This window comes from Thunnus thynnus, chromosome 8, assembly GCF_963924715.1.
Source record: "Thunnus thynnus chromosome 8, fThuThy2.1, whole genome shotgun sequence".
NCBI classification, from domain to species: Eukaryota; Metazoa; Chordata; class Actinopteri; order Scombriformes; family Scombridae; genus Thunnus; species Thunnus thynnus.
Window position 1 is genome coordinate 23343500 of NC_089524.1, and position 14154 is coordinate 23357653.

At 40.0% G+C, this 14154-nt stretch overlaps 1 protein-coding gene and 1 pseudogene across 6 annotated transcripts in view; both read left to right on the top strand.

Annotated features, from left to right (window-relative positions):
* Positions 1–10126, top strand: part of LOC137188489 (uncharacterized) — a 68596-nt pseudogene extending 58470 nt beyond the window's left edge.
* The window catches only part of celf5a (cugbp, Elav-like family member 5a), a 191546-nt gene that overhangs the window by 80900 nt on the left and 96492 nt on the right, over positions 1–14154 (top strand). The window lies entirely within an intron of this gene.

Here is a 14154-nt window from a genome sequence, read left to right on the forward strand (position 1 = left end):
GCACACGGAGACAGGGCTGCAAGGTCGCCATCCGGCAGGCCAAATGATGATGCGGCCCTCAATTTAGCAACTCTTGGGGGAACACCACACACACACACACACATATCCACACACCAATACATGCATAAATGTACTCAAATATAGACACATATTGCACTGCTTTCTGCGTTATTCTTGTGCTCACACTCTCAGTCAGCTCTTGCTATCCACCACTCTGTTTTATACAGATAGTAGAGCTGTGAAATAGTAATTAAGCACAAAACCAAATTAAAATGCGGGGTAACACTAAAAATCTTTCATCAACTGCGCATTTTACAATGGATAAATGATGAAGAATGAGTTTTCCAGTGGATCTGCCTGTCACAGGATGCTGCACCGGTGGCAAAATGATGCTTCAATTTGGTAAAAAAATGAACCTTATTTCATATTCATCTGTGCTTATCATTATAGCTATTCATGCAAAGGATATCATTGCCGAGTGTATTTGATCACCTCACTACAAACAGTCCTCCCAGACGGCTTTGTTGTATCTTTCTTTGCCCATTAAGCTGTTCATTAAAGAACGGCCTTGTCTTGGCCTACAGGGTGTGTATGCAAGTGCGTCTATGTGAGTACAGTATCTGTGTGGGAGCTACTAAGTGCATGTTTGTGTGTATAAGTATATGTATGTAAGTGTGTATAGGCTACACATTGGTATGCTCTGTCAATCTGGCTTTACTCCCACATGTGGGAGTGTGTGCATGTACTCTATGTTTGCATACTCAACCCATTATCCACGCTTTGTGGCACTGTGAGTGGGGATGCAGATTTGTTTCTGTCAAGGTTATTAAATGAAGAAATCAAGGTGAGTGTGTCTCAATCCAGACACAAGGACACTGGGAGGAGGGGGGGGTTGGGGTGTGAGGGGTGGAATCAGACACCCAGCTGGTACCTCTGAAATTTTAATTAGGCCCTCTCTTTATTTCCCCTCCAAAGCCAGACATTGTGGTTGAGTACTCAGACAATCAGTGGAACTATTTTCTCCCCCAATATTACCTAAGCCAGTGATGAGATACTGGGGAACTGTGGGTTTGACTTTAAAGGCACCCCCCAGCCCCCTCCTCAGCTTCTTTCCTACCATCTCCCCCCATCTCAGTCTTTATCCTCTTTGAAGCGCACATGGTTTATTGTGTTAATAGTTCCACTGTGTGGTGTCATTATGGAGTATGTGTGCAGAGTACACAACTGTGTACTGTAAGTTTAAACACATGCGTGTTCACAAACACACAAAAGTGTGCATTTATCTCTATGTGTGTGTGTATCTGTACAGCACTGGTAGAGATAGTTGCACAGCAAGCTAAACAGATCATCACACTGGGCTTCTACATCAGCATCACCTATTAAAGTGAAAACTTATTATAGGTGATGCTGATGTGGATTATTTCACACAATATGTGTTCCACAAGATGTCTTGAAAAAAGACTCAACTTATGACTTTCAAATCTTGAAGTGCTGTGAAATTATTGAAAGTCACTGACACACAATAGAGCTGCACACAAATTGTTTAAGTGTTTAAGTGTTTACGCCATATGTGAGGTACTTATTATCCGAACGTTCTGTTCATTGTGGAGTGTATACTTTCACCGAGTCCATTTCCTGGAAATGAAACTAAATATAATGAAGCTGTTCGTTGCTTATGGACTTCCTGGAAGCCCTTTAAGCACAGTCGGCAGGTTCATAGTCCAATTTAAGAACAACTGCTGTACCACATGACAACTCAGTCGTTAACATATGGACACACAAATTTGTGCGCTTGTTTCTTGGCTTAGCTAGTGATAATAGCACCATTGACCAAGGCAGTATATATTTTGTCATATGAAAATGGCCACAAAACTGCAAATTTTTGATGCAAACAGCTTATTTAGGTGTGTGTGTGTATGTGTGTCCAAACAAATCAAATTTATTAGCCACTGTTCCAGTGTGATGTGATTTTATTGCCTTGGCAGTTGGGAAGGAGTTGGAGAACAGAGTGAATATAACAGAGAGGAAACTATGAGAATAGTAATGTAATTCTGTGTGTGTGTGTGTGTGTGTGTGTGTGTGTGTGTGTGTGTGTGTGTGTGTGTGTGTGTGTGTGTGTGTCTAGCAGTCTTGGAAGTATTTTCAGTAGCTGCAGAATGGTACTTTATGTTTTGGCTCACTACTGTGAGAAAAATAGTACATCCTCCCAATAGTAACTCTTACAAACTTGTTCAGGTCTTATTGATGACTTCACACTCATATGCAAACGTGCACACACATATACACACAGGCATTATAACCTAGATCTAGCACAGACAGATAAAGTTTTTGAAAGCTGTCTTTGAAATATCTTCTATGAGATTATCATCACACTTTGAAAAGTGGTTCTTGGTTCAGACGTTGGGGCATGTTAAGATCTCTCATTTAAAAGGAACAGGGAACAGAAGAAACAAGTTTATTAAAAAGGTATTTCATTTTCTCAACAGAGATGCAAGACCCTCCTCTGTATCTTTGCCATACTCCATATGTATAGCAGATGGAACTATTTCAACACATGAATTATTTACTCAACTTTAATCCAAAACAGTTCAGTCCAGAGGACCAAATTAGATCTTCCCACATATTTCAGCTTTCAAGACGAGACATAAATAAAAGACGCTCTCCAGATGAAAGATAACTTAAAGATTTTGATAATGAAATCAATGCATCATCAAAGGCATCTCATTCATAAATAAGTTATGACAAATAAACATGATTCACAGGCAATGCAAAATATAAAAGTGGTGCAGCCACAAACATAAAAGCTCACTTTAACACGTCCAAGACTGTCCATTAGTGAGCTAATATGTAGTTTTTGAAGTTTGTGGGGGTTGGTGAGATACAGTTAAAGGAAACAAACTTAGCTCTTGTTTTTCAGTGTAGTCAAAAAGAGCAATAGTGCCAGGTTTATATGTCATTGCCTGTTGAAAACAGTAAGTTATTCAATAGACATTACTGTTGGTAGATACATTGACAGATTTCTCTCTTTATTATTTGAGTATCAGTGCAAACGAGTTTCTATTCTGAGGGACTGACACCAAAACCTGCAGATATTGATGTTTTTGAAAGCTGAAAACTTCAGATTCTCATTTAACATAATTGTAGTTGCACTGAAAAAACTCAGTATGATGTTATATTGTCAATATTTGGCCAATTATCCTTAAGAATGAAAAAAACGCAGCCAACAATGAAAAAGATCAGAATGGTCTCTTGTGTTTCATTAAATACTTGTGATGTCTTGAGAGATACATGATTAAATAGATCTATAGTAGATGCCTAACAATAACTTTATGTTTTAGCTGGTTCAGCCTAACCCTAACTATATTGCTAACCTTGTATACTTGGTTAAATTGAAGCCGATGTTAACCTTTTAATATGAATAACAGGTGCAAATGGCTTGTCCTTTGTATTATCACCTAATCCAATTTGAAGAGATTGTGTTAAAATTGCTTCAGGAATAGATGGCTAGTAGCTGTTTATAACAGTGTTAATTTTCTTAGGGTGGATAATTCCTTTAACTAAAAAAAGAAAAAAAAAAAAAGATTTAAGATTTACCTGCCAAGTGTTTTCAGCTGCTCCCTGTATATTAATCTCATTAGGGGAGTTCTATAGGAAGTGGGCAAGGCACACTCCATTATTTATGGAAGTGTAATTATCTATGGTGTCACAAGCAGGCAGGAATTTACAGGACCCCGGTTCTGCATCAGCACAATGGCTAGCTAGGTAATGAAGCGAACAAACCTCCAGGCCCTACAATACACTACAATACATGATCTGATCTGCTGCACTGTTGCTTTTTGTTACACTATTCTACACTACTGCAGTGTATCTCCGAAAAGCTTTAAATATCAGAGGATCACTTGTTAGGATTCAGTTATAATGATGATAACACAGAATGTACAATATAATAAAGTTAGAAGATGTATAAAAATGCTAATGACTGATTAAGATTCCAGGCTCTCCTATAGTGCTCAAACAATTAGTTGATCAACAACAATTTTCAGTATCGATAAAAAGTTTTAGTCAATTATCAACCAAAAATACCAAACATTTGCTGGTTTTGTCTTCTCAAATGTGACTATTTGCTACTTTTCCTGGTTTTTGTTAATTTATATAATCTTTGGGTTTTGGATTGGTCATGCTGGGCTGCGGTAAATTGTGATGGCCATGACATTTTTTAGACTAAATGATAAATCATCAATTAATGATTAATTCTTAAAAACCACCACAGATTGATAATGGTAATAGTTAATCACTGCAGACTTTGTGCCAGAGTAATGCTGACAACAGACTATCGAATTCTCAAATGAAATTCCTGTTCACATTATATTATTACAACCTTAGAAAAGTTGTCTTTCCATGATGTATTCACATGTTCATGACATAACAACTGATTACGCATTCAGTCTGTCACTCCACACAGTAACAAAAACTTTTTCTCAGACCTTAAGACTGGCAAGAAATAAACTTTTTTCTTCATTATATTTTCTGTACAAAGCTGCTGTCAACTACACTCTTACTTTTGGATATATAGTATATACTGCATCATGGAATGGACATGGTGAGAAAAAAGTTCATGCTAAAAAGTTCAAGTACATTTTTGTTAACATAAGCATTTTATTAATAGTGAGAAAGTGAGTTAGTTAAGAGGCATTGTTAGTCTATGTGTACATTATTGTGAGTATGTTGTATAGAGAGAAGCAGGGGGAAGAAAAAGACAAACAACGGGTGAGAGATAGAAAAGAGAGCAAAAAGAAGGCAGAAGCAGAGACAGCAGTCAGCCGGGCTGGCTGGCTTTCTCTCTCAGGCCCCGCATTTCAGTGTGTGTACAGACTTAGCAGCAGCTTCCACAGCAGCTGCTGCAGCAACGATGGGGTCATTTACATATAAATGAAAGTTGCCGATCACACGCTGCTGACCCCATTTATTTCAGTGGACAGACAGACAGGCAGGCAAGGCAAGCGCCAGCGAGTTGCCGAATTACTCCAAATTACCGCATTTCCATCTCCACATCAGGCCTGTCAGGCCTGCAACCATCGTCCCAGCTGTTTTTTCACTTCCCCTCCTCCTCAGCGCACCCACCACCAGGTCTGGAGTGACTCTAATTGGCAATGGTGAATTTAAAGGACCTGTCAGTGGCTGAGGCTGTCACCACCCAGGACAGCACAGCAAAGAAACAACATAGGCAGCTTATCACAGCGCAGCATTGCACAGCATAGCATAGAAACAACACAGTCAGGTTAGCATAGCACACAGACAGCATACCAAACTTTGCACATCACAGCACGGGAATAACACAGCTCAGCATAACACAGAACATCACAGTATAAGCAACAACTTGCCTCATCAGGCACACATTTACAGTATGTATATCCTGTGCCACACTCATATTTATCTTTCACCTCCTCCCTTTCATTTTTCTGTTTCCTGCTCCTCTTAATCTTTTTTCCTGCTCTATCTCTTATTCAAACCCCAGTGTCTAATCTTACTTCAATCCTCCCATATTTTCCTTTTCTTCCTCTTACTACATTCTCATGCCGTTGGTTTGCGTGAGCATCTGGATTTGAATCCTGAGCCATATGCCCTACTAGCATCTTTATTCCACTCCCTCCTTACACATGCAACCACTCACATGTTCACACACATGCGCGCACGCACAGTCGTGTTTCCATCATTTCAGAGGACATTACATTGACTTACATTACCTACAAAACCTTAACCATAACCACCACATGCCTAACCCTAACCCTTATCCTGATCTTACCACACACACACACACACACACACACACACACACACACACACACACACACACACGCACACACACGCACACACATGCACACACGCTCACACACACACACACTCCATTCTATAGCCCTTCTGTAAGTACCACAGTACTTAAGGTCTCTAGGTTTTACAAGACAGATTAATGCTAAAGGCCTGCATGATCTTAATGTGACAGCTGTGTCCTTTTCAGCAACACATTCACACACACACTGGGTATCTCTGCACAAAAGATAGTATTATTTTCCTGTATTATAAAAAGGAGAGCAATGAAGCCTTGTAGAGAAAGGCAGCAGAGCTAGTGCTTGTAGCAGCTTTATATAGCTGGTAAAGCAGCTTCTCTTCCTACTTATTTGTCTCTTTCCTGTCTCATTCTTGGTTAGCCAAGCACGCACCCTTATTAGTTCATTAAAAGGAGTCTGCCGCTGCTGCCTGACTTCGGTATAAGCAAGGGGAAGAGGGAAAGAAAAGAGGAAAAGAAAACGGGAGAGAGTCAAAACACCACTATCTAATTACTCAAGATTGATGCATCCATTGAACATCCTGGTAATCAGTGTTGTTTTTATTTGTTTAATGGTAGGACAGGGATCACAGGCAGGCTGACCCTCTGTGATCATTAACAGAATTAATGCAGGCAGAAGCACACGCAACTCCTCTCTGCTTGCCTGGTCTGGAAGCAAGTGTCAGAGTATTGGTTTGTGAATGCATATGTCTGTGTGTGTCTGTGTGTGTGTGTCTGTGTGTGTGTGTGTGTGTGCACATGTTGGTTTACATTTGAATTTGTTTACATCATTGAGAGCTGAAATTAACCAACCATCCATACACATCTGGGTTCACTTACAGAGATGGATATTATTCTGGATGTGATCATTCCAGTGTGGAGCTCAAACACTTACAGCTTGATTCCACTGGGCGCAGCTGTGTTGCGTTCTGGCTGCGACGCGGCCGCCGGAGCTGATCGTGGCCACTCTAGACAATGCCTGTGATTCCACCAGATGCGCCGCAGTGCATTTTATAAGTGTATCAGAAGCAGCTCTTACTCTGCTCCACTTAAAAATACGCGCCCACTCTATTTTTGATGGAAGCTGTGTCAAGCTGCACAGAGCTGATCGGGCCAGGCAGGAAGTCCGACACAGGGATGGCATAGAGCAACCGATCAATTTTCAAAATAAAATACTATGTGCTGACTCGCAATCATATATCACATCACTACGTCAACATTACGTCATAACCGTCAACCGATCAGAGGATTATTGACACTGTGGATGACGAGAGGTTAATCTTTGAAGTGGAAAAACACCACAGATCCACATTATATGACACCACAGATCATTTTTACAAGGACAACACCAGAAAGGAGAAGGTATTCAATTGCAGGAGTTTTTGGAGTGGAAGGTAAGTATAACCTGCTAATTAGCTACCATATAAATAAGTGATTTTGCCTGACTTAATGAATGCAACTTGTACAGTCAAGTACTTGTAAAGAGCCATTCAGTAGTTATCCATCTTGAAAACCCATTAAAAAAATGTTCAGTAACCTTGCATTTCACAGGACAAGGCCTGTGAAATATTTGCTGTATCAAGAAATAATTACATTTTGTACAGATGCTTTTCAGGTAGTTTATGTAATCCTTTTAAGTTAGACTATATGTAATTTTAACCATTTGTTTCTTATGATATTATTTTACATTTCTATAAATATAGAAGAGCAATGCTGTTCAAATCTAGTCTACAGTCTTGAAAGAGCTATATGTAAGAATTTTAGTTTAAAACATCCAAAAATTAACTAAAATTATCAACAGAATGTGAAGAAATAACAGTTTTGATGTTATGTCAAAAATGTCTATGTATTGTGTTGCACAGATATCTACTGAAGTTAGCATGCTAACCAGCTAGCCCGACCCGTCCTGTCTCGTAATACCATTTTGTACCTCAAGTGGCGATAGTGAGTCCCTGTAGCACCCAGTCTGTCCTCAGTTGAACATGAGAGGATAGGTTATATTTATTCATCGGTTAGATTTATTCAAACAAACGTTAATTCAACGTCAGCACTGAATTGACATTGCTATTATACTTAGTCAAAGTCCCAGTTACTTAGTTTACTAATGTTAGTTGGATAATGCATGATTGATTCTGCGATAATGTAGCGTAACGTAACAGACACCCAAGCTTTCTGGTGATATACTGCCCCCCAATTGGTTTGGAGCGTGGAGTATGACTTCAACAGGTAGCCAGTTCTTACATATATCATCTTTAAATTTTGTTTTCAAAAAGAAGACATTATAAAAGACGACATTATAAAGAATGAAGACTTTTTCACAATTACAACAATAACTTTTCATTGGAAGCATAATCACTTTTCAGCTTTTTACAATCCTTTCCTAGCATGATAACAAAAAAAGGACAAATTTCAAAGAAAAGAGAGCTATTTACAAAGTGTACAATTTCTTTGGGTCCGCAATAACCTTTTTGGCCCTGTTATCACACCATCCTGTCCTGCCAAGAAACACTGTCTTCAGGAGAGTTTAAGAAGGTGCGGAAGATCTCCCTCACATTACAGGCCTCTCTTGATGCCCTGTTTCCTCCCATGTTTCTTACTGGTGCCATGTGTCTCCCCAGCTGCTCTTCCTCATCCAGCAACCTCTGGTTTTCGCTAGGGGCAAGCAGGAAGTTGTGAAGGATGCATGCAGCCACCACAAATGTGTCCACATTTTGAGGGTGCAGGTTGATTTTGCCATGAAATATTCTCCACCTGGAGGCCAGATTGCCAAAGGCATTTTCCACCACCATCCTTGCTTCTGTAGTTGAAAATCCTCATCAAGTATGGCTTGAGTGGGAAAATTGCATCACCCACCACGACGAATGGCAGATCACCCAGGTGAGCAGCACCATGCAGAGAGGTACTGGGTGGCACATAACTGTTCTGGTCTCCATTCCTCTCCCCAAATCCAATTCGGCATACAGCCCACCAATGCTGGTTCTTCCACTTGAATTACTCATAACCTGTTGTCAGCATCCAAAAGCACTGAAAACACCTAAAGTCTTCTTGTCCTGACCCTGGTAGGAACATCTCCACTACTTTTTCAATGGCTACACACCCCATATGGACAGAGTCGATTACAGTTGTGCACCCTAGGAGATAGCTGAATACTAGGCTGACCAGTGAATCCCCAGAAACCAAGTACCTGTGAGGGAAGAAACAAGCAAAGATAAGTTACATGTGAAATTCATCTGTCTCTCTTCTTTGTTTCAGTTGACGTTTGCAAGGTGAGATGAAAAACATTAAGGGATGCTTTTGTGAAAAACGGAAAAAAAATCTGCCATGTGGATCAGCAGGTGGCATTCAAAAGGACTGAAAGTATGCGGAAATTATGTTCTTCTGCCAACTTCTGAACTTATTTAAACATATGTAATTTTCATGAAATTATTGAAGTCTTTACCAGTGTGATAACAGTATTGTAATTTTTCATGGTGTGTTGTAAAGGTGGTGAGAGATTATAAATTAAAGTTATGAAGTTCCTATGCATTGTTCTATGACATAAAGGAATCATGTTATTATATAGTTCAAAAAGCAACTTGTACAATTCACTAACAGTGGATGTGGAAGACAGGGAGAGATCGGGTAACCTACTATCACTATCTGGATCTGAGGAACGAACCTGTTGCAGTACCACTGGTATTTTACAGCAACTACAGAGAACCACATCTGGATCTCTGGCCCCATCACTTTACATACCCACAACCTCTGGGGAGAGGAAAAGGCTCTCAAGGTCCCATCGCCCCAAACTGCATATGCCAGATGATGAACTTGATGAATCCTATCACTTTGCACTAAGCCTTGTGCCAATGTTGCACAGACTGGACAAGGACAGGAGGCAACAAGCCAAAATAAGCATTTTAACATTTTACATAACCTTGAAAAAGGCACAGTCCAACACCACCAAACTACTGTACCCCCACAACATACAGCTGGTTGGCAACCTTTTCACCCTCCGCCACACACACCACATCTTCCCCCCACTCAGGAAATCACAGGGCACTCCAGTCACACCTCCAGACCAGAAGGCCTTCGGCCAATTCCCCATCCCCCCCAAAACTTCACTAGACTGACAGGGCCATACACTCAAATGCTGTCTTCCAGCAGTGACCCACAATGGGAAGATAGCAGCACTTGGGGGCTTACTACACAGACCCATAGTACAGAGTGGAACTTGCTGTATTGTAAATAGCTACCGATTTTAAAAATGTGACGGTATGAATTTGTTTTGAAAATGCCTCTTTTTTAAATCTACATTTTGTAATATTTCCATAGAGACTTTAGAACAGTTTTTACTATATTTGTTATTTTGCAATGTTAAATCTTTTTTTGTTTTTCTTTGGGTGAGAATTATGTACATTAAAAAGTTTCTTAAGCTTGTGGTCAGTGATTTCTTGTCTGTGAAATTTGCAGCTTACCTCAGTCCAACAGCCAGTCTCTGCTTGGGTTCTATGGCAGCTCTGTAATTTGTTGATTGTCTGGGCAGTTCAGGGCCAATGAGGGACAGAAGTTCATCCATCTGCTCTGCACTCATCCGAAAATATTGATGGTGGCGTTGGTTGACCAGCCTCAGCTCAGCCAAAAGGTGACAAAAATCTCCTTGTTGTCTCATTTGCTGGTTGAGGGGATGCACCCAATACCGGCTCCTTCTCCTCAGCGCATCATCAGTTAAAGACACACCTTCAAACAGGTTGCTCTGTTGTAATGGAGATTCAAATCTCTGCCGTGCTGGGCTGACGTGCCAAGTCAAACCGAGTCAAGCTGAGTCGAGCCAAGCCAGCACATGTGTATGGAAGAGGCCTACAAGGGTTCTCCTCCTGCTAACCGGCACTGTTTGTGAAATATAGATATGAAATAATTATGAGGATGAAAGTATTTTTAACAACTAAAACACAGCCACAAATCTTTGATCCATGTCATTCATAACTGGACTCTATCTGTATTAACTTTGTCTGTAGGCTACAGCACAACAAAGTAGGAAATAACAACAATAAACACAATTTTAACAAACAAAAAGAGAAACCATTTAACTACGTAGCCTACTTAGATAGGCCACAATAGAAGCACAAAAAAGGAAGAATGACCAAATCAACAAAATCTGGACAAGTCAACAAAATCAGGCAGGTAAAACGCTTCTGTGGGGTATGAAGCCATGTGGAGGATGGAACAAAACCACATCGCAGACACAATGTCACAGACCAAAGTGGAACAGTGGGGTTAGACTGCTGTCATCACCATATACAATGTTTAGTTTTGCCAACAATATTGTAATGAAGTTCTCTTGATCAGCTGAAACAGTCGAGTTATGACTTATCTTTGTGTGACCTAATGTGTTTACAGTTTAAGTTTAATATGTTTTAGAAAAAATAAAATTTGTGTTTTCTGTTCATATCTTTACCCCTAAAGGTTTTTTTTATATGATGTAACCCAACAGATACTTTTTTACTGAGGCAGATACAACATTGATAAAGCAAAAAAAAAAATCTGGTATTGACTATTGATGTTCTTGTTTGTTTGTTTTAAATGTATGACATTAACAAACATCTTTGATAAGAATCTCTAACATTTGTCTTTTAAAGAATTATGACCAAGATTTGTACTGAGCTGCACACTTTACAGTTAAGAAATGAGTTTATCAGTATTCTCAAGTGGATCATATCTTTAGCATTTGATACTGTGATTTCTGTTATTTATTGGCTGACCATATGGGTACCATTAGTTGTATGCAGATATAGGCCAACATGTTTTGGCCCAACCAAATTATAAATTGGACTGTAGTGTTTATGTGAAAAAAAAAATCAGTCAGTATATTCTTATTATCATCTCAAGTATCATTATTACCACTTCAGTGTGTTTTGTTTTCTTTTTTCTGCTGAGCTATGTCATCTGCTTAGATGTGTACCCTGTCCATCTATCTTTGCACTGAATGGGAGTGCCAGTGTTTCTGTTGTAAATGGATACTGTATGAACATATGGGTTTGGGTGAAGTCATGGAAAAATGAAGGGCAGAGTGTAATGGAGGCAGCCACTCGAAAAGATGGTACTCTAATTTCATGGTAATTAATTAACGTACAGTAGCTATTTGCTGGGGATCTCTAAGCTGCCCCTGGGGGCTGACATGCTATGTAACAGGCAAATGTCATGACTCCCACTGACAGGAGGAAGGCGGGGTGGGCATAGATGGGTCAATGGGTAACTAAAGATGATAGAATGGATCTCTACATGACAGGAGATGTTTCTGAAACTTGTGTCTCTAACTGCAAAAACATTTCAGTGAGGATATTGAAAAAAAAATCTTTAAAAGAAGAGCGACAGAGAAGGCTCTGAAGTGCTATACTATATATGCTGAGTATGTGTGACACATACTGTACAGAACATCGAGAGAGTAAAAGTGGGAGTAAAATATGCAAAGGTCTAAATCCTCTCTTCATCTTCATCAGGAGCTCTTAAGACTCTCTCAGACATGTTTCCTCTGGTGACCAAGATTTTCCCTGCACTCATTGCTCACTCATACATCTGTGTGTGCGTGTGTGTGTTTATAGTGGCTTAACAGACACTGCAGCCTGTCTGTAAGTGGAACATATGAAATTATTTGTGCTATGAATCATGGGTTTCACTGCTCTGAAAATTGCTGCTGTATCTTTGAACTGAAAGGAGGAAGGAATTTAAAAAATGCAAAAGGAGAGAAGGCAAGAGTCTGAATTTAGTTAGAGGAGAGAGGCAGAGCTTGTGAGGGACCAGAGAGTTTGAAGGGAGGGTAGAGATGTGATATTCTCACAGACAGACTACATAAATGTGTGGGCGTCTCTGGCACTGTACTTAAGTGGTTTACGTCTTACCTCAAAGGTAGGGAATTTTTTGTTACCCTAGACGAACTCTCCTCTAAGAAATATGCCATCAATTGTGGCATACCACAGGGCTCGATCCTAAGTCCAGTCCTTTTCAGACATGGCATCAATTTTCATAGTTACGTCGATGATACTCATCTCTATATTGCTGTTTCTGCTGATGACACAAGCCCTATAGATGCCCTCCACAAGTGTATTTTAGACATTAATGCTTGGATGGCTCAGAACTTCCTTCAGCTCAACCAGGATAAAACAGAGGTATCTGTCATTGGAGCAGATACACATAGAGAGAAACTGACCTCTAAACTGAGGTGCCTTTCCGCACCAGGCTAAAAACCAAGTTGTCATCCTAGATTTTAATTTGGCCTTCGATGCCCACATCTGGAATGTGACCAAATCTGCCTTTTATCACTTGAAAATTATTGCCAGAGTGCATCCGTTTTCTCTTCCAGGCCAATACTGAGAAACTAGTGCACGCTTTTATCACTAATAGGCTGGATTGTAATGCTCTCCTTTCTGGTTTATCAAAAAAGTCATAAATCATCTTCAACTTATCCAAAATTCAGCTGCTCGTGTGTTGACCAGTACCAGAAGGAGAGCACATTACACCTGTTTTAAAATCGCTGCACTGGCTACCTGCTAGTTTTAGAATTGATTTTAAGATTCTTTTATTGGTCTACAAATCACTAAATGGTCTTGCTCCCAACTACCTGTCTGACGTGGTTTTAAGATATGTACCCACTAGATCCCTCAGGTTCTTATCTCTTATTTTATTATTAGTTTCATTATATCATACTTTATTCATTTAAATGTTTTTTTTATTTAAACTCATGTTTTTTCAGCTCCTTATGTTCAGCACTTGGGGTTACATTTGATGTATGACTTGTGCTATATAAATTAAGTCTGATTGATTGATTGATTGATTGATTGATTGATTGACTGATTAATAGGGAAGTTAAAGGAAGTTACATGGACCGCTTTGCCTTTTGTGCAGTATCATATAATTAATTTTAGTTTGGAAGGTAAATGTGACTAATATCCTGCACATAAACACACTTTACTTTGTAACAGCAGCCTCACAACAAACAAATTCTCCTCTCTCTGTTTTCTTTTGCATCCACGCACACTTGCACACGCACACATGACACTGTACTGTGCCACGTGTGCTGTGAAACATGGAGACCTTGAAGGCGCTTTAAACCGTGGCTGTCCTACTGTCCTACCTCAGGCTAACCTCCAGCAGCCCTGGCGATGTAGTGTCAGCAATGACATTGGGATTCTATTAGCAGGTTGTGCAAGGCGCTGGCCCCCTGCCCTGTGGTGAGACCTACCATTGATCTGTCATGGGAGATGGCTGCTCCCTGCTCCTCACTCCCATAGGGCTCAATTTGAACCTTTCCAAAAACCAGGACCAAACCCTCTGCTTGAAATCTACCTGGGGAGCAG